Raw genomic sequence first — 24,718 nt, 5'->3', positions numbered from 1 at the left:
AAGTGCCAGGGCTGCTTTGGGTTCCCAGTACTATATAGCAAAAAACAGTGGTTCTTGTGGAGACAATGAGGTATAATGTAAGTAATAAGGATGCACAATGGCAATGTACATGGGTCATATAGATATCAGACAAAAAAGTAGCAGAGTACACTGTGGTTGTGTGTTTGCATTTTATAACAAATATTCAGAAAAGTTTCAAATATACATAAACAATAGTGCCTAGTGTCCCCAGTGCAGATTTGGAACCAAAACAGGAAAATGTAGTGACATCTAGTGACAGTCATAGTATGGTTTCGAATCCTCTAATGAAACAACCTTTTTTTACTTGCAACAATTTTGTACGACACTAAACAATAGTCAGTGTTGGGTTATTGATTTGTTTCTTTTAATGTCGACGCCGTTTCGACCCTTCCATAAATACAGGGTCTCTTCAGGACCTAAAGATACAGAGACGTCTGGAACAGGGGCGTCACTAGGGTTGGTGTCACCCAGTGCGAGTAACTCATGGTGTCACCCCCTCATGATTTACCCCGTGGACGTCCTCTGTGACAGAGCCAAGGCCTCCTCGTCCAGCACGCCTTCCCAGTGGTCATCCTGCTACCGCCTCCTCCTTCGTGTTGTCCTCCTCCTCACTCCTGCTTTCACCTCCTTGCATCCGAGTTCCCCTCCACAGTCCCAAATAAATAAAGTCACACTTCCAGGCCATCTTTGTTTACGAGTTCTTGTTTAGGCATTCACCCCCCCCCCGTATGCTAGAGAGGGTTTGTGTTACTGGAAAATTGCATTATCTAAGTTAACTGGAATTGTGGGAAAGCCCTTATGGGGGCACTTTTCTTTGTGCCAAAGAATTCGTTGGATGACCCGGTAAAATCCTCAAGTTCCCAAGACCCTGAGGCATTCTCTGCTGGTTTGTGGGGCAGAGGAAACCCATTTATGCCCAATGATGCCTCTTTGCATCCTCCTGTGTGGGTGGCACAGTGTTTGTCTGTGAAGAGACAACAGCAGTCCTATCTGATGCTCAGCGGGAAACTGCACATTTCCCCTACAGGGTCCAAAAAGTCAGTAAAAACACAGCAGCAAATTAATAATATTTATTAAGATGATTAGTAGGGAACATGTGCAAACAAAATAAAACTGAATACAAATATAAGATTCTTGTCACAAAATCTGCCCTATATTCTGTTATACTGAGGAATATACAAGAAAGAACTATGCACCTTTTACCTTTACAGCATGTTTGAGTTCTGCCTTCATATTCTCTGCAGTCCAAGGGCATTATCTAGCTACTTGAGTTTAGCGTGTCTCTCCAATCCGTGGTGGTTTACTGAGGCCTCGTTGAGCTTTTCACTCAGTTCTGTCACAGCTGAGCAAAGGCGTGTTCCCTTATGTTTTTTTATTTGAACAGAACACGCTTTTTCAGCTCCATGCATGGCCAAGGTTTTAGATTGCTTATGTGTGACATATTCATAATTTTAAGTTAATTGAGTGACATTTCAACGACTATAAGTGACACTATCGCTACTCTGTCACCACTGACTAGAGTGCGACTTCAACTATGCCGCTTGGCGCAGGGCCCCTGAAAAGTACTGTGCATTGGGCAAAGAAGACACCAGACTGTGTGTGAACGTATGGGCACTGGCAGGAGGCTTATCAGGACTAAGCTTAAACCGCTACTATTATAAACCATTACCAATCAAATTTAGCAGACACTGGGCAAGATTATACACCCTTAAGTAAATAAAGGTTCTGGTCATAAACCCCCACTGGAGCGCGAGTGAGGAAGTCTTCTGAAAGGACTGCATGGCCCATTTAATGGCAGAGGCGCGAACCTGCAAAGTTTGGTCAGCAGCCAACACAGCATACCAGATTGGTGTCACCCCATGTGCTGGTGTCACCTGGTGTGGTCCGCACCCCTGCACCCCCCTAGTGATGTCACTGGTCTGGAACAAAAGGTATGCGCAGCTACATGAAAAAAGTGAAAACACTGGTTGAGTGCGAAAGAATAAAGGTAAGGATACTCACACTGGACCCAGCATGGTACTCAGTGTGAGGGAAGAGGGAGGAGGGCTGGAAGTGGTGGATGTGGCAGGGCAGATGCTCGCGCCTGTGGTACAGTGTATTAGATGTATTCCATGTAGGGCCTTCAGTGCTTGACAGTTTAGCAGAGACAATGCTAAGAACCAGGCAACAGGATATGTTGTAGCTCTTTGTTTTCTTCCAAGTTAATTGGTGGAGCAGCGTGTGCAGCCGCTACGCGTCTCTCCTGCTGCGACTGTATGGGTAACACTAAGGAATCTGGTGCGTGACTTTTATCTGAAATGTTTGCTAACAGAGCACGGCAGAAGCAGAGGCAAGCACAAGCTCCATTTCCACTTATAAAAACATGCCAGTCCCAGCAAAGAGAGCAACACTAGGGAGGAGCATGGGAAAAACATCAGAAGTCAAGGAGATTGCAGTGGGCGTTCGCCTGGGAGGCCGGTCTGACAAAATTGCCAGGGCTGCTTTGGGTTCCCAGTACGGCCCTCCCATCCATATTATGGAAGAAGTATGCACAAGTGTTCTGTGATGATGTGTGCACTGCACCCGTGTGCTCAGAGCTATTCCTCCTACATAACAGGATTCCTGTGAATATGTAGACTACAAAACAGACTTAAATAAAACATATTCAACAGCATTTGTCAGGATAACTGTCATATGTGCATAGCACCATATAAACATTTGTTCTATTTTAAGTTCCATCAACACACTGATATGAAGAGGTGTATGTGTGGGCAGGGTGGTGAGAAATGCGGGTTGATGGTGGTAAGAATGGACAGCGTGGGAGGAGGGGGCTGTAGGGGAAACACAGCCCTGACCAGGCAGGGTGGAGTTGAAGGAGACAAACTTGAGGGATATGCACTTAATAGGAGTGCATGTCGAACAGTAAAAATAAAGCAAGAAAGTGGCAGCGACAGGACAGAGCTCATGAAAGAAACAGCAGAGACATACAACTGACACACAAAAAACAACACAGATAAATAAAACATGCAAATGCAGAGTTAAGCCACACTCATTGGCACACCAAACACAAACACAGTATTCATCTCTGGCTGTGCAGAACTGTTATGAAAGATGTGTGCAAAGATAAGACAAGCTGGCGATGGAGGAAGCAGCTAAGAGTGAGAAGAACCCAAAACAAGTACTGTGCATGCAAAACCTTAAAAAAAAAGTTCCACAAAACAAAACATTACATTCTCACCGTGAAACTGATATGAGAAGCCCCGGAGGAAAACACGAGGAACAGGAAACAGTATGCTACAGGCAATAGAAACGGAGGAAAAGTAAGTGGCAAGCACAGGAACCAATGAAAAGCAAGGAAAGCAAGAGGCTGGATGTATGCCCCTTTTAGGATTTATATTAAATACAATAGATTTCACTAGCACAGTGCAAGCGCTGTGCAGGCAAAATCCCCAAAAAATAACAAACAACTTACTAAGCCAAATGCTTAATCTAAAAATATGCAAAGAACTCGCACCAAAAAAAAGATATGTTTAAAATATTCCAAAACAATAATTAAATTCTGAAAGCACAGCAGCACAAATCGCAGGCAGTCGCCAAATACTCTTACTCACGTAGAAAAAAGTAGGCCAAGTATATGAAACGGAGTACTTGGTGTAGGAAGGTGGATATCTGACTATGATTACCCGCAAACTTTTTGTCTGGTGTTTAGCTGGTTTTTGACATAGTTGGCCTGGGATCCTGCTATTCAGGGCCCCAGGCTGATTGCTCTCTCCTTAAAATGGACTCCATGTACCTTAGGTGCATACACAATTGGAACTGGCTCACCTTACAGGCCCCTGTAACAGTGTACCATAGGTACCCAGGGCATAGCTGTAGCCAAGGCCAACCAGGGGCTGCAGCATGTATTGTGCCACCCCTGGCCTGGCCTCCATATTTTGACACAACTGGCTGATCACTCAGCTGGGGTAAGTTGGTGTAATCACCTCTTGCTTAGATATAGTATCCCTATATCTAACCTTAACTGGACACATGTTAACCTATAAGCCATTCCTATGGAAGGCCCCTGCAATCCTGGGGGCAGAGTGCGTGGTTACATGTGAGATGGTGCTCTAGCATGAGCTGAGCCTGTCTGCAGCTGCCGGGAACAACTCCCTTAGCTGTTCCGGGATATTGCCATACCATATACTCTTAAGTGCATTATAATCCTCGCGGTTATATGCTAACTTCGGTTTGGCTTTATCAAAACATGTCGAATAAGGTGTCATACGATTTGGAATACTATCCCCTCGACAGTTCTGTCGACGGGGATAGCATTCCACCCTTCTAGAGGGACACAACATGTACATAGCCTTAACCCCGGTTAAAGTTAACCAGAGCCTCCGCATCACAAAATAGATGCTGCCACCACAGACACAAGTCTGACCTCCTGCTGCCTGGAGTCCTTCCAGCGAGGGAGGCTTGGACAAAGGGTTTCCTGCCTTGGGAGGTGCGAGCACCACCCCAGACAGGATTTTGTGTATTGGGTAGGACAGGGCTGAATAGAATCAGACATGCCCGGGGCACACAAGGTGTCCCCGTGCATAAGCCAGTCCAAACCGGTCCTGGGACTTTCCAGACCCAGGCCTGGCGAGGAGCTGGACAAAGGAAAGGGGGTGTAACCGCCCCCCTTCCTGGTCCCACCCAGAGGAGGGACCTAGCAGGTGATCCACCCCTCAGATTGGGAATAGGAGTGGGAGCAGTGCCATAGCACCTCAGATCATCCTGAAATCAACTTTAAACTAAGAAGACGACTGGAATTCGACATTCTGCTGCACAGAAGACTGAAGAGTATCTCCCTTGTGGCCTAGGAGTGGCCACCCTGTGAACACAGGCACCATCCAGCAACTCGACGTCTGCTTTGCCGCCGCCTCCCGCCGGAGCCCGAGCCCAGAGCCTGACAAGACCCAGACTCCCAGACTTCTCACAGTCCGATTCACAGTCCCTGCAAAGAAGGGACCCATGGAGGCACCAAGAGACGTGGGACCGGATCTCTTGAAAGACCCCCGAGAAGCTGACTGCGCAGCATCTGAGGCACCTTCGACGCTGTGCTTTGGGGACTGAGAAGCCCCACCACCGAGCAGCCCTTGCACCGAAGATCAGCCCCCCAGCATCTCCACGATCTGCGTGGGGCCCTTTTGCATTGTACCACTCAACGCGCCATCCCGGCCACTTGCCACATGGTCAGCGGCCATCTTGGCGACAAAACCTACACTACACTGCGGGTCTGGTTGCTCCATACTTGCCCTCGCTCCTGTAAAAGGGAGCACCCGCTCTGACCTTGCTGATCCGAGTGATAAGCCGTTTTCAATTCCTGCATGGCTTGCATTAGCCAAGGCCTGTTTGCTCCAATCAAGTTGCCGACACCGCCAACAGTGAGAAGCCTGCGTCTGAGAGCTGGTGAATGATGCCTGGACGTCCTCGACCTCTTCGTGTCCACGTGGCTGCAGAGAGAAGCTACACCTCATTGCCTGCTTGCACCCGACATCGCCTGGTTCCAATCTGGTTCCACGGTAGTCACTGGCTAGTGACTTTGAACATTGTCTCCTCTGCTTTCAGGTCTTCACAACTTCAGATCCACCCTTGAATCCACCGGAACTCTTCACATCGAGCCGCCTGCAGCATCTTCAGCTCCAAGCACCATCGACCAGCGTGACGAAACTCGCCACTACTTCGACCCTATGCACTCGCGTCCTGTGGGTGAGGTAACTCAGCAACGCTGGTGTCCCTACACTGGTACACACCTCTAGTGTCTGTGTCTTAAGTTTCACTCTTCTAGGTCACTCGGAAGGTTCCTAAATAACTAACTTTGTAACTTTTACGCACCATAGACACTGCATTGGTGAGTGCGTGCACTTTAAACACTGCACCCGAGTCCCGCGGGCCTTTCCCGACTTAGTCACTGCTAGTCCCGATCAGCTCCAGCGATTCCCAAGGCCCTAGGCCTGTTTCCTTTTCGATTGGTATCTCTTATACCACTTTCTTAGTATATGGTTTAGGTGGCCCCTAGGGCTCATCCATATTGTGCAACTTTAGTGTATTTTAAACTGTGTTTTGTTTAACGCTTGTGCTTCTGTGCTCATAAAGAGAATAGGGGATATTTGTAGTTAATAAATATATATATATTTTCAATATATATCTGTGTGGTGTCCTTTCATTTGGTATTCAAGGGGGTTGTGTATTGTAAAACAGCTTGCTTCACATGCCTTTCAGAGTTTAGCCTAAGACTGCTTTGTCCACGTTACCACTAGGATAACTGGTCTATACGGTTGACTTACAACCAATCATCATAAGGGTTGCTTGGCATGGTACAAGGTGATCACTAGAACTAGTGAGCATCATATACCAGGCCAACTTCTCACACTTGGGTCAATGTAAAGCCAATAATAAGATTAAAAAGGGTTCCATGACATGATAGCATACACTATTAACTTATTCATGATGAAGAGCACTAAGACTGCTGCACTTGGTTCCATTGGCATTCCACATATTTTTGTTAGTCTATTGCATCTCCATGTACAACACACTCCTGTCCACATACCCAGATGGAAGCATGGGGATGGACAACCTTGTAACCAGACAACACTCACACTCATGTAACACAAGACGCCTTCAAAATAGGCTGTGCACAGCCACACGCTTCACACAATGAATTCCTCATCCAGAATTGGCTATGGCAACTGTTATAATATCATCAGTCTGTAACAGTGAAACTCACAGTATTATGAAAAAAACAGGGCTTAATTTGTGCCCGTGTATTCCAGTGCTTGGCCCAAGCACTTATTTCTAAACACTTGTAACTATTATGGGATTACACCACATGATGGCGCTGTCTGTCCATTCGTTAGCTGTATTTATTTAAAATAATAATTCTAGCATATAGTTAATGCTGGTACTGGCAATTGGCAGGAGTGGCAGGGCTGTTGGTTGTACTAGGTGGAGTGGACTTGTATGAAGAGCCTTGGGCACTTGCACTGACTGGAAAAATGTTGCATTAAATAGGTAAATTATGTGGAGACAATGTTTCATTCTGTGTGTACACATTTTAACGTGCCAAAGTAGCCTGGTTCATTTTTCAGGTACATAGATGAGTAATAAACACTAGGTAAAAAACAATACTACAGGTTGTAGTTTTGTTTCCCCAGCTGCCATACTCTGTTACATGGGTTACACAGGTTTGTATGGGAGTCAACACTGGAATTGTGAAATATTTCCACTTATATGAACTGCAGACAATTTGGATTTTTTGCCAGGTAATTATTACTGCCCTTTTGCAATGAAAAAATACTAGGTCAGTTGGAAGTTTGCATGAGGCTTGAGATATTCTGGTGATATAACTGGTGTGATTAACAAACTCAGCACTAAGGGCCTCATTACGATCGCAGTCCCACCACCATCGGACCATGGCGGGCGGCAGGAGAATGATTAGCGGAGAGACCAACCAGCACACATCCGACGGGCTCAAGGAGCCCGTCGGTGCGTCAGAGGGACTACAATCCCTACAACAGTGTCAGTGCCTGCTCAGGCACCACCATAGAGATTACAATGTCCCTTTCCGCCAGCCGTTTCATGGCAGTTAACCTGCCATGAAAAAGCAGGTTGAAAGGGACTTGGGGCCTGTAGCTGCCCCCCTTCCCTCTGGGCCCTTCGATATGGGCCCTGGGGGGCACACAGGTGCCCCCCTACATATACCTGCACCATGTGACAGGCACCGCATGGTGCTTGCCACATAGTGCAGGGATATGCAAATTGTGTTTATTTTTTACTGCGGCTTGTGCTGCAGCCGCAATACAAAACATACACATTGCAACCGCCTTCAAGGCGGTCCATCATAATCCCAATGGGGCATCGCTGACAGCTGGTCGGGTGGTGCCATTCCCGACAGGACAATCAGGCCCTTAGTTCTAAGTAATGACTCTGGTGTCAAAACAACTGGCCCAACATTGGAAATTTAATTTGGTCATTTGGCACCTATCAACTGACAGTATTTATATTTTTTCTGTGGGCTCTGTATATCTGTATGACCAGATGTGTGAGTGGCTATATTGGTGAGAGAGTGAGTGGGTGATTGAGTGGCTTTATGGGTAAGTTAGTGGGTCTGTGATTGGCAGTATGAGTGAGTGGATTTGTGAGTGGCTCTATGGACATGTGATCGATTGTGTGAGTACTGGTATGGGTCTGTGAATGAGTATGTGAGGAGTTGTGTGACAGTTGGACTGGGTGTATGCATGGTTATATGGAGGAGTGGTTGGGTGTATGAGTGGTTCTGTGGATTATGTCATCAATAATGTTATTTGAGTTGTCATTAGTGATATCATCAGTAATGTCACTGATCATGGCATGAGTGATATAATATATAAAATCATGAGCAGTTAATTGTAAGTTATAGTTAGCTCAGGAAGATATAACTGCAGAATTTCTATGGTTTTGTATGATCAAAATTTGAGCCTAACTATAATGTCCCTGTAACCCCTAGTTTTTTCAGTGAATATTTATATTCATATATATTTTCACTGAAAAAACCATAGGTTATAGACCATATATAGTTAGGAATTAGCATTTACAAAACCTTGAAAATTCACTGAAAAAACCATAGGTTTGAGACCATATATAGTTAGGAATTAGCATTTACAAAACCTTATTTTACTTACACAAAACCATTGAAATTCGCATATATAGTTAGTTCCACTAACTATATATCGCGCACCTGCAATCCACTGCTGATGATGTCACATATTACAACATTCATGACATGGTCAGTGACATCACTGAAGACATCACTGATGACATATCAAATGACATCACTGATGACATCACTGATGACATCATCCAGTGACTGTGTGTTTCTGTAAAGTTTAAATATGTTTTACATATTGAAGAATGAGTGGATGTATAAGTGTCTGGATGAAGGATCCAACGTCCCGTCACGAGCCGGGCGCGTGACGGGACGCGTAACGTAAGCGTAACAGGTCATGTGACCTGAAAATAACACTTTTCATTGGTTCATTACATTTTTTTTTCACAAATGATGAAAGCCCCCACCTTTTTTCATCATTCTTACTTTCATCTTTGTGAGAGGAAGACATACTTTCCATATTTTCTAAAATGGCAATTGTTGTAGCTGCAGCTGCTGGAGCCAATCCACCACCACCACCACCACCAAAAAAAGGATGGACCACCTCCTCAGGTCCTCCTTAATCAAGAGGAGAAAGAAGAGGAAGAGGAGCAAGAGAGGAGGCAGTTTTTGCTTGAAGAGCCAAGGAGGTCCCATGTGAAGAATAATTATATCTGGCAATTCTTCACATTTCCCCGGGGCCAAAAAAAAGTAAATGCCCGTTACGTCACATGTCTCATCTGTGACAAAGTTCTGTCCCGAGGGACAGAAAAAAAGTACAGCTTTGGGAATCACACCATGCATCGCCACATGGACAGGTGGCACCCTGTTAATTATAGTGCTGCGCAGGTACGTGACCTGCAAGAAAACCCCCCTCCTGTGGCCAGTACATCAACTGAACAGGCAGTGACAGGACCAGAGGCGAGGGAGAAGGTCCCAAACATCCAGATGAACTTCGGGGACCTGAAGCATATCTGCATTTTTTGCGGCAAATTAATTTGCGATGGGGAGAAAAGTATACGTCTAATCAACAGAGCTTATGAAAATCATAAATGTACAAAACGCCCCAGAAAGTAAATTATCTTTTTTTTTTGTTGCTCCTGTTAAGCCCTTTATAATGACTGATTTTCATTTCCTCCCCCCAAAAAAATCAAAAAAAATATAAAACCGTTCTTAAAATACAAAAAAAGTAAAAAAATGTTCATAAAAATAATAAAACATTTTTAAAACAACAAAAACAATAAAAAAAAGTTCTTTTCAGAACTAACTCCCATTTATAAAAAATTGCTAGAATGTTTAGCACTCTGGCAACCTCTTTTTCTTTTGATTCGCTTCCCGGTTCGCGCGCCGGTACGCGAACCGGAAGCGAAACAAAAAAAAATTAAATAAAAAGGAAGAGTGAGTATAAGGGAAGGAAACAGAGAGTAATGTTAAAAGAAAGACAGCTAGAGGGAGTAACACAGAGATACTGTTTAATAGATCTATTTTTCAAAGAAAAGATGTAAGAGGGTATAATTGAGAAAAACAAAATAGATAAGGAAGGGAAAGAAAAAAAGGAGAGTAGAAGAATAATAAACAAGAGTTACTTGGAGAATGTGAGTGAATGTTCAAATTAAGAAGAAAAACAGTAAAGGATGTGGAATGAGAGGTAGGGATAGAACCGGACCAAAACAACACCCGTGAGGGAAGGTGTTAAGAAAACAGTGAGCGAAAGTAAATAGGAATAAAACAAGATGTGTGACAGTGAACGAGGTTAAAACATGTGGAATAACAGAGAGAAAAAACAGAAAGCAGAAAAGAAGAAGTGACAGAAAAGGAATAATTGAAGCAGCAAAGAAATGTAAATAACATAGTGTGCTTCAACTACAGGGAGAAAGCATAATGAACAAGTAGTGAAAGAGTGAAGAGACAGAGACAGTGAGAGTAATAGAGACGGACTGAGTGAACAGGAGTGAGGAACTATGAGAACAGAGGGACTGAGAAAAGGAGTGGTAGGAGTAGAATAAGTAAGTAATAGAAAAGGAATGAGGGAAGTAGCAAAGGCAGGAAACTGAGGGTTAAAGAAATGAAGCAGTGGAACTAATAGAAGTTAAATGTGATAGAGATGTAACGGAAAGAGTACTAAACACTTACCTTATAATTGTCGTTAACTTAGTCACTTGTTATTTTTATACTTTCAATCTGTGAAAGAAAGAACAAAAATTTAAAAAATATTAAAACATGTATTTAAAAATTAGAAAAGACAAGGGAAAAGATTAAAAATCATCCAATTTTACAAAGAAATAAAGTTAGAGATAAACATGCAGAAAGAAAGAGAAAGAAACGGTGATAGACAGACAGAGACAAAAAGAAATTGTAATACAGTAAATTACTAAGAGAAAAAAAAGGAAGATAGTTTCATTGACAGAAAAGAAGGATGAAAGAGAAAACTAAATTGAAGATGTGTAAGATACTAAAAGAAAGTGAGTAAGGTAAACTATATAAAGAACGGGTGAATAAGGAAAAAAGTGTGAGGGAGAGAGGAGACAGAAGAAGTGAAGGAAAGACTGTCAGATACAGACTGAGTAAGGCAAGAAAGAAAAATAAGTAAGTGAGGGTGAGTTATACTAACTGATTGCACCAAAAAAGGAGAACCTAAAAAATTTTAATTTAGAAAACAAAGGGAGGAAAGATGGAAAAGACAAGCGAAACAGAGGGTCTAACAGCTGGAAAATGGTGCAAGGGAGAAAAGAAAAAAGCAGAGTTAGAATAGGGAAACAATGTTTGAAAGATAAGTGCAGTTAGAGAACAAGGGTGAAAGAGAATAAAACAAAAGGCAATGTGAGTATCTAAAGAGGATTGATAGAAGGTAGTAAAAGATGAGTGAGCATGAGACAAGATGAGTACATATTAAAAATCACAATTCAAAGTACAGAATTAATTATACATATTAAATGGTTTATTTTTGCTGTTCTCAGAATATATCAAATTTCACTAAAAACAGTGAGTTGAAGGTATTCATCATATAACAGCGGGGAAAAAAAACACAATCAAAATGATTGTCTTTAAAAAACCCATATAATATAACCAATCAGTAATCAGAACTCCTCAAAAGTAACTTACTTTCCATGACGTCAAAAAATGTCCTATGAACAGCTTATACTCTGTTGTGCTGTTATTATTTTCTGCCCGCCACTTTCTGAAAGAAAAGCTCCAACGTTTTGACAAAAATGTGACCACAATAAATGACTTCTCGCTCTCTACCACACTTCTCCTCAAGGCCATTTATAACTCTTGGAATTCTTCTAAGCAAATCCCATCATTTTCTTTTTCCACAACTTTCAAAAAGAAAACGTCCAAGATCAGTTTCACAATCCTGTACTAGTAATATCTCACCCTTCTTGCTCACTCATGTTCCACATTTCCTATAACACTGATACTGCTTACTATGAGGCACACTTACACTACCTCTATTACTACTACAATTATTTAATTCTCTTGAGCATTGTTAATCAAAAAGCAATTTAAAACAGCACACTAAAATAATATCAACACCTAGAATCACTATAGGCCAGTTACCTACCCTAAATTCTCACTTCTGAAAACACAAAGTAAGAATTTTTTAAGTCAAAAGGCAACATTGCTTCATAGTCAAATGGTAATCATTGCCGAAAGACCAGCCTTTTTTACATTTCAAATAAGCTGTGTAATATCCTGATGTTGTCAAAGGACCATCATGTCACATAATAGCTGCAGTTACAAATGTTCTTCCTGAAATCGATGACTGTGTAGCCAAAACATTTTTAATTAGAGTTGACAACTTACTTTCATCCGGTTTATATAGTTGGAATTGTAAAATGACATTTCACCCATAAGTTTCTATAAATAATGTAGACAGCATTGCAGACTTACATTACGTCTACTCCTTGTTTTGATCTGCTGCTTGAATTAGCTTATTAAAACAAACAGTTTTCGCTATGTACTACACTTATCCACAAGGCCATATAGTGTAGGAGCCATTAGAACCTCTTGAAATTCCTCAGAGCAAATCCCGAGATTCCTTCCCTACAATTTTGGTTGTATGAACACCTGGTAAGAATTTTTAAGGTCAAAAAGCAATCTTTTTTTGAAAGTTAAAACAGAATCATTACAGAATGACCAGCCGTTTCCAGACTTCAAATAAGTTGTGTAATGTCCTGATGTTGTTGAAGGACCGTCATGATATATAATTGCTGCAGTTAGAAAAGTCCTTCCTGATATTGACAACTGCGAAGCCACAACATTTTTAATTAAAGTTGTCAATTTTGTTCCATCAGGCCTACATCGTTGGAACATTAAAATGACATACTGGCCATATCTTCGTATAAATAATGTGGACAGCATTGCAGACTTACATTGGCTACACTCCATGTTTTGATCAGCTGCTTTTACTAGCTTATTAAAGGATACTGATTTACTGTCTGGCAAAGTTAAATATATAAATCTTTCTGAGTCTACACTAGTAGTACTTGATACCCTACAGTTCTCGCAGTCATGCTGCCATTGATAAGAAAGGCCAAACAGATGATCTACATCTACACCTTTATCTTGCAATACATCAAGCATATACATTAAAAACTCCTGACAATCTTGCTGAATATTTTGAGAGAATGGTGTTTGACCTGAACATTTGTCTAACTGATTTCGAATTTCAGACACACTTTCTACTCTTGTTCTATCAGCGCTACATTTCTCTAACACAGAATTCAACAAACAGCAAAAACCTTGATCCGAATTGATCACAATGTGTTCTTTTAAAGTTTCTAGAGAAAAGACAACATTAACCACTACATTAGCATAGCAGTTGACACCAGAACTATTTTCAAATTGAAAACCAACAACATCTTCAACAGAATTCATTTTCTTTCTGCTTACAATTTTGGGTTCATCGACTTTTTGTCTTTTTGCTACAACCTCCCTATTATAGGTTACATTTCTTCGTTTCCGGCCTACCACACGTTTCTCAAACAAAGGATATTGAGGCAAATGTGGCGTATACTCTCTTCCTAACCTATTGTATTCCTTAACACAATCTAGATCCGCACAAATGTTTGTGACATCACACTCAATCAAGTACAATCCCGATAAAGTTCTGACTCGTGACAATGCTACATAAGCCATACCCTCTTTGAACACAGAACTACCAATATTCACCAAAGCACTGTCTACACTTAAACCTTGTGATTTATGGATTGTCACCGCATATGCCAAGCAAACAGGAAACTGCTTACGGCGAACATATAAGTCTTTTACAAGCAAAAACCTACCAGAGCAATTATCAATTAGCTGTACTTTCTCAATGCCATCAAATTAAATTTTTAAAAATTCAATTCCATCTCTATTTCTGTATTTCTCAAAATCAACAACATTACCTATTGATCCATTTACCAGACCTCTTTCAACATGTAAATTCCTTCTCAAAATGATACGGCAATTTAAGCACACATTCAGAGTCTTTTCAAAACCAGCAGTTTTAGATATAGTCTTCTCTAATGAATTCAATTTAGATTTCAAATTCTCAGACAAAATAATTGTTGCTCCCATATGCTCTATTCTGTCAATAGCTTCCAGTTTCACAATCTCTTGGTTTTCTAAATTCAACATTTTGTTGTTGAAGATGGAACATTCTGCAAGAGTTGGCATCAAACATATTCCAGATTTCATCTCAGTAATTTTCTGAAAAATATTCTCCGGCAGAACATCTTCTTCTGGATACAAATTTGACAGTAATCGTGCATGTAAAGCTTCTTTCCCACGCTCGGTCACTTTCCCGATTCTAAAATCTTGTACAATATTCTTGTAATCTTCATCCTTCGCCTGACGCATATTTTCACGCAGCTCAGCATAATTGAAGTTTAACCATATGTTAACGTTGCCAATGCTCCCTAGGCACTTCCTGGTATCTTCATGCGTAAGCAGTTTAAACACTGGTTGTCCTTTCACTGGTGTCAGCTGCAGAAGATCACCGAAAACAATGATGTGTTTGCCACCAAATAACACATCATACTCTGTTTTAAGAACTTCCTGCATTCTCAAATGCACAAAGGCAAGCATGACATTGGAAACCATGCTTACTTCGTCAATGATAGTTTCATCTTCTTCAGGACTATAGATACTTCACAACAAGCATCTCCAGATAACTTGTGGTATTGTAATTTGTTATCATGCTCCACTGGCAGCATCAGTAGCCGATGCAAAGTAATACCTTTAATGTTATGTGCTGCCAGTCCAGTTGGAGCGGTGACAACACAAGACAGCGATGACTCAGTCCTTTTCTGCAGATAACATGAAATTGCTTTAATGAAGAAACTTTTTCCAGTTCCTGCTTCTCCACTCACGTACAGTCGGACAGGCTTCAACGACGTACATGAGCACTCTTTCTTCTCATGACTTAATCCATGATCAATTTGGTTGGTAACTTCGTCATATATTTTCCTCTGCTCAACGTTGAGTTGTCTTTCCAAATCTTCTAAGTTAACCGCATCCTCCTGAGCATGTGCCATGGCTCTTTCTACTTCAATCATGGCAGTGGCAGCTTCATTTTCGATAACTGGTCCTCCTAGTGGATCCTGACTCAATGAAACAGAACTCTGACTATCCTGAGAACTGTCTCTGGCAATCTTGGCTGCAATTGTTGCTTCCTGCTCGATTTCTGCATTCAACATTTCTAGATATTTTGGAAAAACAGGACATTCTATGGACTCCTTGGCTGCATTGAAAGAGTCTTCGTAACAGAGGAAATCTCGAAGCAGTTCCTCTTCTGCACGCCAAGGCTTGAAAAATTGCAAAAGAGCTAAATAGAAAAACTCTTTTCTTTCTGGAGTTGCGCAACTCAATTTTTGATGATTTACCAATTGACATTTTCTTTGCTTGACCAGACATTCCTCACTTCCAATTACAGCATACACTCCTTTATCAATATCTTCTTTGATGTTCCTCTTGAATATGTAATTTTGTAGAACCTCATACAGACAAACATTCTCCAGGTGACTGCTTCTATTTGGATAATATGTATCCAACATGTTGGTCTTCAAAATATCTGTACTGCTTGGCTCCTTCTCTGCCAAATACTGAATTTCCTGTACAGGTTTCAGAACTCGATTACGCGTTGCAGCAAGACCAACACTCGCCCAAATGATACTCCTAGATTTGGCATAGAGACTTGCTGAAGATAACCGGTCAGAACATTCGTAAGCTCCGATTTCTCGATGCGACAACATCTTCAGACTGAAACTGTACAACTTTTTACTGAGGCTCTTTTCATGGGAAATGTCCTCCCACATATCCTTCAGTTCTGTCTTTTCTTTTTTGTGTGATGTAAGACGTCACATACCGAGCCACAGCCATACAGTTGTCAGCCACAAACTGTATATCCATGTTAGCATTCCACATGGACAAAATCACTGAGTTGTAGTCGTTGATGTACTTGGACTCTTCGTTTCTTTTCAAATTGTATGTATTTTTGGGTGATTTCCTCGTCACATTATGTCACAGCGAATACATCAAATTGTTCACTCTTCCTTTAGATATCACCGATCGTGGAAATCCAAAACGACATTTTGTGTAGTACTTGTCCTTGTTTCTGAATTTACGAAGACAGTACTTTCCACAACGATGGCTTTGAAATCGTAAAACTTGTTCTCTTAGACTTTTGTCTTCCTTTGTCTTTGGAACAGCACATGTAGAATACTGTTCTATGAAACTCATCACTAAGTCATCCGGATCTGTTCCAAATTTGGGTGCATCTTTGATCCATAGCAGCATATGTATATGAGGAGCACCTCTTGCTTGATACTCCTTTCTCCAGAAGAAATCCAACACCTCTCCAAGAGGTGGATTTTTCTTGTTCGTGATGAAAGACATCATAGCTTCAAATCTATGATTGAAGTACCTGCATACATTCACTGGATCCAAAGAGCACAGTTCTCCTGGTGTCTTGAATTCAATATTTTCAATGTTTCCATTTGCCTCTCGTAGAAATTCAAGTAAGTCTTCCCAGCCATACTCAGCACAGCTGAGAGTGAGGAACCATGTGGGAGTTCCTAAGTTCCTCGGCATACATTTTAAGTGAACAATGACGACGGTACCAATACTCATTAGTACCACGCTGACATGCCATGAGATTAATCAGGTGAGAATCCAAAATACTGTCTTGCACATTGACTTTATCCATAAAGTCCCTTGCCGAGATAATTCGCAGTTGTACACCACTTTTCAAGATGTGGTTCACTGCATAAGACAGTCCAAACAGATCACTTTCAAACAGTAGATGAAACAAATAGGGAATGCATTGACGAAACCTAGGATCTTCTGCATAGAATCGTGAAGTCCGGTATTCAGAAGCAGGAATTTGATCAGGTCGCTCATCATATCGTCCTCCTCGACCTGTGGGAAATAACTGTGGAAAACACCGAGCTTCCAAACTTTCCTCCCAAACACTAATGGGACTCCCTTTGGCTTGTTTCATTTGAAACAACTCAATAGCATTCCCCATGACTTCCTTGGAATGCAAAGGATGAACACTATAATGTTCATATATTTCTTCATTTTTAGAGGCTTCTACTTTCTCAATTTGTCCAGCACACAAATCGCTGTCCTCTTCTTCACTTACTTCCTCTTCTGCAACACATACATTCTTGTAGTACTCATTGTTTTTTATCAAATACAATGTTGCCTTTTTGACTTTCCCGGTCTGGGAAAGATATGGCTGTTGTAGTTCGGACTGGACTGTTCCCATGGGGCACACGGTCAGAGCTGATTTGCATAAAGCCATTATCTGACCCAGGGTGGTGTGGAGTGCAAAAAACGATGGATTTAGGCCCAGATCCTTGTACTGGGGTGAATGTAAGACATTGATCTACATTCTTTCCATCAAATTGTTTTTTGTAATTTTCTCCCTGAGTGTACTGGGGTAGCCCAGACGTGGGTCCCAGAGCCTCCACACCATTGGAGTCAAGCTAGCCGGGCTGATGAAAGGTGTTACCTCGAAACCGGTCCGGTCCTCGGATGCTTGATTCCGGTCTGGGAAAGATATGGCTGTTGTAGTTCGGACTGGACTGTTCCCATGGGGCACAGGGTCAGAGCTGATTTGCATAAAGCCATTATCTGACCCAGGGTGGTGTGGAGTGCAAAAAACGATGGATTTAGGCCCAGATCCTTGTACTGGGGTGAATGTAAGACATTGATCTACATTCTTTCCATCAAATTGTTTTTTGTAATTTTCTCCCTGAGTGTACTGGGGTAGCCCAGACGTGGGTCCCAGAGCCTCCACACCACTGGAGTCAAGCTAGCCGGGCTGATGAGAGGTGTTACCTCGAAACCGGTCCGGTCCTCGGATGCTTGATTCCGGTCTGGGAAAGATATGGCTGTTGTAGTTCGGATTGGACTGTTCCCATGGGGCACAGGGTCAGAGCTGATTTGCATAAAGCCATTATCTGACCCAGGGTGGTGTGGAGTGCAAAAAACGATGGATTTAGGCCCAGATCCTTGTACTGGGGTGAATGTAAGACATTGATCTACATTCTGTCCATCAAATTGTTTTTTGTAATTTTCTTTTTGACTTTCCTAACATCCACTAAATCTTGCCAGATTTTCTTACTCTTTGTCGGAACCCCATTAACTAGGATAACGAGAGGTTCCTCTTCCACTTTCTCTACTCCAATTGTATTAATGTTTTTCTTCAAATCTAAAGGCAAATAAACAACTCTTCCCTTTAATCCTCTCTGTAAATCTGATGGAGGCAATTTCCCTGTCTTTGGCTCCATTCGTACAATAGCCTGAAATGGATGGACACTTTGAATCAAAGTAGATTCATAAGTATTTAAATCCTTCAATTCAGAAGGAATGTCAACCAATTCCAGATTATTATGAACCGCTCTAGCAGGCATCCGGTTTTGGTTTAATTTGTTAAAACAATAAGGACACATACGTTGGTCCGATCCCAAATCAAAACAATTTTCTACCACCAAGTATGTGGCAAAATCCTTCCATTCACTATTGTTTTCCATTTCACTTTTTGCATATAAATCCACTAACTTATTCTGATTCTTATAATAAGTCCGTCAACAACACACACAAGTGAAATTAGGCCTCTCACTTGATTTCACCTGAAAGATGGAAATTTCCTTGTGAAACTTATCTATATTAGAAATCTGTACACTCTCTTCCACATTACCTTCGTCTACTGGGTCAATTTCAACATTGTTCTCTTTACTAGCAAAGTAACAAAACTCAATTTCTTCACAAATATTCTTCACATGTAGTTCGGAACCATGCAAAAGAGCACTGCTTAATTGTTTAAGCATAATTGCTGGACTCTCAGCATAATACAACATTCTCACTAATTTCCTCACTTTATTATGATGCACTGCTAGCATCCTGAAATGATGAAAAACACTCTGGCATACTCTTCTGGAAAGACAAGCCAGTGAATGATCATGCAAACCTGTCACTTCTCTCACTCTGCAAGGATCTAATTCTTGCAACAACTTCATTTTCTGTTTTAAACTTTTATTATTAAATGTACGAACAAAATCACAAAGCAAATTGATGGAATCCTGTCGCACACTGCAAACACTACTACACTTCCAGGTGTACACTGGACCCTAAGGATGTCTTCCTAAAACTTCATCACCTAACACCTCTTCTGCATCTGCAGACACAAGTTTTTCTTTTTCAACCGGACAACCGTCTTTCACCTCATATGCTCGACCACTGGTGTCAACTGCATGCACCAAATCATTGTCCTGGAAGTAACTTTCCTCATTGAAAAATGCCTCACAACTTGAACTATGCATCCATTCTCCTGAGAAAACTTCACAAAAATTAGTACGATTAACTAGTCTCTTCCATCTACTATTTGATTTGAAATCATAAATTGCCTTGTTTAGTTTCCTAATTCTATTGATTACCAAAATAAATAACTTTCGCTTAATTTCGAAAGCCTGATCAATAATTTTCTCTACATTTTTCTTTTTCTTATAAAATGCCACTTTCTGTTGACCTTTCTTAACATTTTTTAACAAATTGACAATTACCTGTTGCGGAACATTCGTCTACGAATGTCCCTGAACTGATTTTCCCTTCTACTGCCATGCACAGAGTTATCTCCTGCTCTAGCAGAAACTTTTTTGACGGGCCTTTCCTTTCCCTTTAAATTGTCTCTCTTCTTCTGCACTAAAACATGTTCTGTAGTGGTATTTTTTCGTCTGCAAATTCTTTTTAAAAATGATTTCATTTTCTTACCCGGAGCTTTTTTGGTGACTTGACATGTTTTTATAGTAGAGGACTGCTGCAAATGTTTACCAAGGTGGGGTGTAAGTCGCTTTGCTTCTTTTCTTCTCCTTTGCCTTGAGGGCATTTTTGAATTTTTCAAAAGATCTTGAGTTGAATCTGTGGAATTTTTTTTTTCAAATTGTTATTAACCACTATTATCAAACAGTGAACCAATAACAGTAGGCAAACAATTAACACACTAGTTGTCAATTCTACCTACAGTAATTTAACAACATAGACACATTTTAAACTCTCAAATAGTATCAATGGAATGGAATGCTTCTACATATAACCTGTGCTCTGTTATATGTTAATCTCATCTAATTTCGAGACTCTATTTCACTGTTATATTAAAGACACTTCACACAGGGTGTTTTTGAAAACTTTTATATAATTTTAATTCAACATCTAGAGATTGTTCCACATCTAGAGATTGTTCCTCATCTAGAGATTGTTCCTCATCTAGAGATTGTTCCACATCTAGAGATTGTTCCACATCAGACATTGTTGATGTTATTGTTATTGACTTAAAATTGCCAAGCACACATGAAGGCATATTTACAAGGCCCTTGCACCAGGGGGAAGTGACTTAAAATTGCCAAGCACACATGGGGGTGTATTTACAAGGCCCTTGCACCAGGGGGAAGTGGCTTAAAATTGCCAAGCACACATTGGGGCGTATTTACAAGACCCTTGCACCAGGGCAAAGTGACTTAAAATTGCCAAGCAGACATGAGGGCGTATTTACAAGGCCCTTGCACCAGGGGGAAGTGACTTAAAATTGCCAAGCACACATAGCGGCGTATTTACAAGGCCCTTGCACCAGGAGGAAGTGACTTGAAATGGCCAAGCACACATGAGGGCGTATTTACAAGGCCCTTGCACCAGGGGGAAGTGACTTGAAATGGCCAAGCACACATGGGGGCGTATTTACAAGGCCCTTGCACCAGGGGAAAGTGACTTGAAATGGCCAAGCACACATGACGGCATATTTACAAGGACCTTGCACCAGGGGAAAGTGACTTGAAATGGCCAAGCACACATGAAGGCATATTTACAAGGCCCTTGCACCAGGGGGAAGTGACTTAAAATTGCCAAGCACACATGGGGGTGTATTTACAAGGCCCTTGCACCAGGGGGAAGTGGCTTAAAATTGCCAAGCACACATTGGGGCGTATTTACAAGACCCTTGCACCAGGGCAAAGTGACTTAAAATTGCCAAGCAGACATGAGGGCGTATTTACAAGGCCCTTGCACCAGGGGGAAGTGACTTAAAATTGCCAAGCACACATAACGGCGTATTTACAAGGCCCTTGCACCAGGAGGAAGTGACTTGAAATGGCCAAGCACACATGAGGGCGTATTTACAAGGCCCTTGCACCAGGGGGAAGTGACTTGAAATGGCCAAGCACACATGGGGGCGTATTTACAAGGCCTTTGCACCAGGGGAAAGTGACTTGAAATGGCCAAGCACACATGACGGCATATTTACAAGGACCTTGCACCAGGGGGAAGTGACTTAAAATTGCCAAGCACACATGAGGGCGTATTTACAAGGCCCTTGCACCAGGGGGAAGTGACTTAAAATGGCCAAGCACTCATGGGGGTGTATTAACAAGGCCCTTGCACCACTTATGCGTCACTTTTAACATTTACAATGTGGAGCACCATGGGGCAAAAACGGCACAGATGCGTCACGCATCTGTACCGCAAAAGCGGCGCATTGCAGGAGTCACGTCGCAAGCGCGACATGACTCCTGCAATGCACAGGGGCGAGCCATACATTGCATGGTGCGTCACTCCTTACGCCTGCTTCAAGCAGGCGTAAGGATTTGATTCAGCAATGCCATAAAGCTGACTCAGTGAAATCTTGTAGATTTTACTGCGTTAGTTTTACAGGGCTTTCATGCGAGGGAACGCCCACCCTGCGACAGAACGGCCACATGAAACCTGACGCAGGTTTCATGTGGCGCAGGGCTTTACAGCATGACACATCTGCCTAGATGCGTCACGTTGTAAATATGTCGCAACATGGCGCATCTTTTGCGCCGCCGCTGCGTCACAAAAGTGACGCAACGGCAGCGCAAAAGAGGCGCACCACCATCATAAATCTGCCCCTAACCTTTTAAATGATTGGTTCAGGATGCCGATAAGGTGTGGCCTATCCAGAGGTTAGTTTGAGGTGAGGCCTACTCAGGGTTGCAGATGAAATTTAGGCTTGTTGAAGAGTACAGAGGAGATAATACATGTGCAGGCCTAAAGATGAAGTGAGTCATGTCCACTGCACTCTTGAACAAAGGCCAGACCTCCTCTGTCTCCCTGGACAGGCCTAAACCTCATCTGCACAATGTGATTAGTAATGTTAGGAAACACAGGTGATGTAATTGAAAAACGTGCAAATATTTTTGCTCATTTCACAATCACATCACCTGTGTTTCCTCAGCTTACGTATCTCATTGTGCAGATGTAGTCTAGCATATCCAAGAGTACGCAGAAGGTGAGGACTGTATGCAGCAGTGCAATGTACATAACTCACCTCCTTTGACAATTACAGAAGCCTCAGCATATCCATGCCCCCTAAACAGTCCTAAATGTATATCATTATTATGATAGTGACTATGAAACTCTAGCAGTACAAATTGTGAAACCTAAATGTCTTAAAGTAACGATTTTTTAACCGACAAAAAAGCAAATTATTCTCCCAGATTGATGGTGAAAAGTGAAATATTTATTTAAAGAAGCAGACACCATTTTGTCCTTGTCATAAATGTAAAAAGCATTACTTTTCTTTATGAACCATTTTCATGTCATAATTTAAAAACACAGCACAGCTCCTATGTACAAGTACACCCTGTCAGTACTTAAATTTGCCAAGCACACATGGGGGTGTATTTACAAGGACCTTGCACCACAGTGAAATGACTTAAATTTGCCAAGCACTCATGAGGGTGTATTTACAAGGACCTTGCACCACCTTTAAAGTCACTTTTAAAGTGGGGAAAATTACGTGAATGTGGCTCATAAGCCTTGTAAATATGCCCCCATGTTGACTATGAAACTCTTGCAGAACATATTGTGAAACCTAAATGACTTCAAGAAACGAGTTTTTAAACCGACAAACAAGCAAATTATTCTCCCATATTCATGGTGGGAAGTGAAATATTTATTAAAGAAGCAGACACCATTTTGTCCTTCTCATAAATGTAAAAAGCATTTCTTTTAAAAAAAAAACGATTTTCTGGTCATAATTTGAAAACACAGCACAGCTCCTATGTACAAGCACACCTTGTCAGTACTAATACTTCACATTATCTCCAATTACAGTTTGTCAAAGAAGCAAAATCTTTTTGTAAAACATAATGCAAACACTTGACACAAAACAACATTTTAAATGCATTTTCAGGTCATAATTTAAAAACACAGCACAGCTCCTTTGTACAAGTACACCCTGTCAGTACTTAAATTTGCCTAGCACACATGGGGGCGTATTTACAAGGACCTTGCACCAGTGGGACATGACTTAAATTTGCCAAGCACTCATGAGAGCGTATTTACAAGGACCTTGCACCACCTTTAAAGTCACTTTTAACATGGAGAAAATGACGTGAATGTGGCTCATAAGCCTTGTAAATATGCCCCCATGTTGACAATGAAACTCTTGTAGAACATATTGTGAAACCTAAATGACTTCAAGGAACGAGTTTCTAAACCAACAAACAAGCAAATTATTCTCCCATATTCATGGTGGGAAGTGAAATATTTATTTAAAGAAGCAGACACCATGTTGTCCTTCTCATAAATGTAAAAAGCATTTCTTTTTTTTTTAAACTATTTTCTGGTCATAATTTGAAAACACAGCACAGCTCCTATGTACAAGCACACCCTGTCAGTACTAATGCTTCACATTATCTCTAATTATAATTTGTCAAAGAAGCAAAATCTTTTTGGAAAACATAATGAAAACAGTTGACACAAAACAACATTTTAAATGCACAGCTGGCTTCCTTATTTTCTCCATAAACTATACTAGTCTGTATCTAAATTAAATGAATCTTTTCTCACCTTAGCAAATGCTTTTTGAATTTCAAAACAGTCTCAGAAACACACCAATTTTTCTTTAGCAGAGCAAAGGGTATGCACTCCAGAGGCTGCAACCAACAATGGCACAGAAATGCTGTAATTCAATAAAAACATATCTCTCATGTCACCCAATCAAAACTCTTCCCTCACTTTTTTCAAATCAACACCCTTCCCCCTCTGCCCTTTCTGCCTTTTTTCCATAGCAACTACCTCCTGACGGACCTCTCATGTTTGCAAGTTCACACAACAATGTTTCAAATGAACTCTGAACTGTCAGTACACCTGCTAATCCACTGCAATGTTTCTTAAAATCATTTTTTCTTAACCTTTCAAATTACATCTTTCAAAGAACACATCCATGCACCCTAACTTTCTGTTTTCAGCAATGGAAATCCACCAATCACTGCTAGTGAATAATTAGCACTGAAACTCCACAGTTTTTTTTCTTTACAAACTCCTACTGTTTCAACTGCCATTTCATTCCCACATTTCATCTGACTGCAGCAGAACCTCCTCTCACCATGTATTCTGTCTGGATTATTGGACATAGTTACATCCACTGGGCTCACAGGTATGTTGATAATAGAAATTTACATAACCTCAATTTACAAAATGTGGAAATCAAATGGATTGGGCAGAGAGGATTGAGATCTCATCAATTGATATCATTGGTGAAAACCTTTTTGCATTTGCCAA

The sequence above is a fragment of the Lissotriton vulgaris genome, chromosome 7 (assembly GCF_964263255.1).
Source record: "Lissotriton vulgaris chromosome 7, aLisVul1.2, whole genome shotgun sequence".
NCBI classification, from domain to species: Eukaryota; Metazoa; Chordata; class Amphibia; order Caudata; family Salamandridae; genus Lissotriton; species Lissotriton vulgaris.
The sequence above is the reverse complement of the archived record's forward strand: the minus strand, read 5'-3'. Positions refer to the sequence as shown.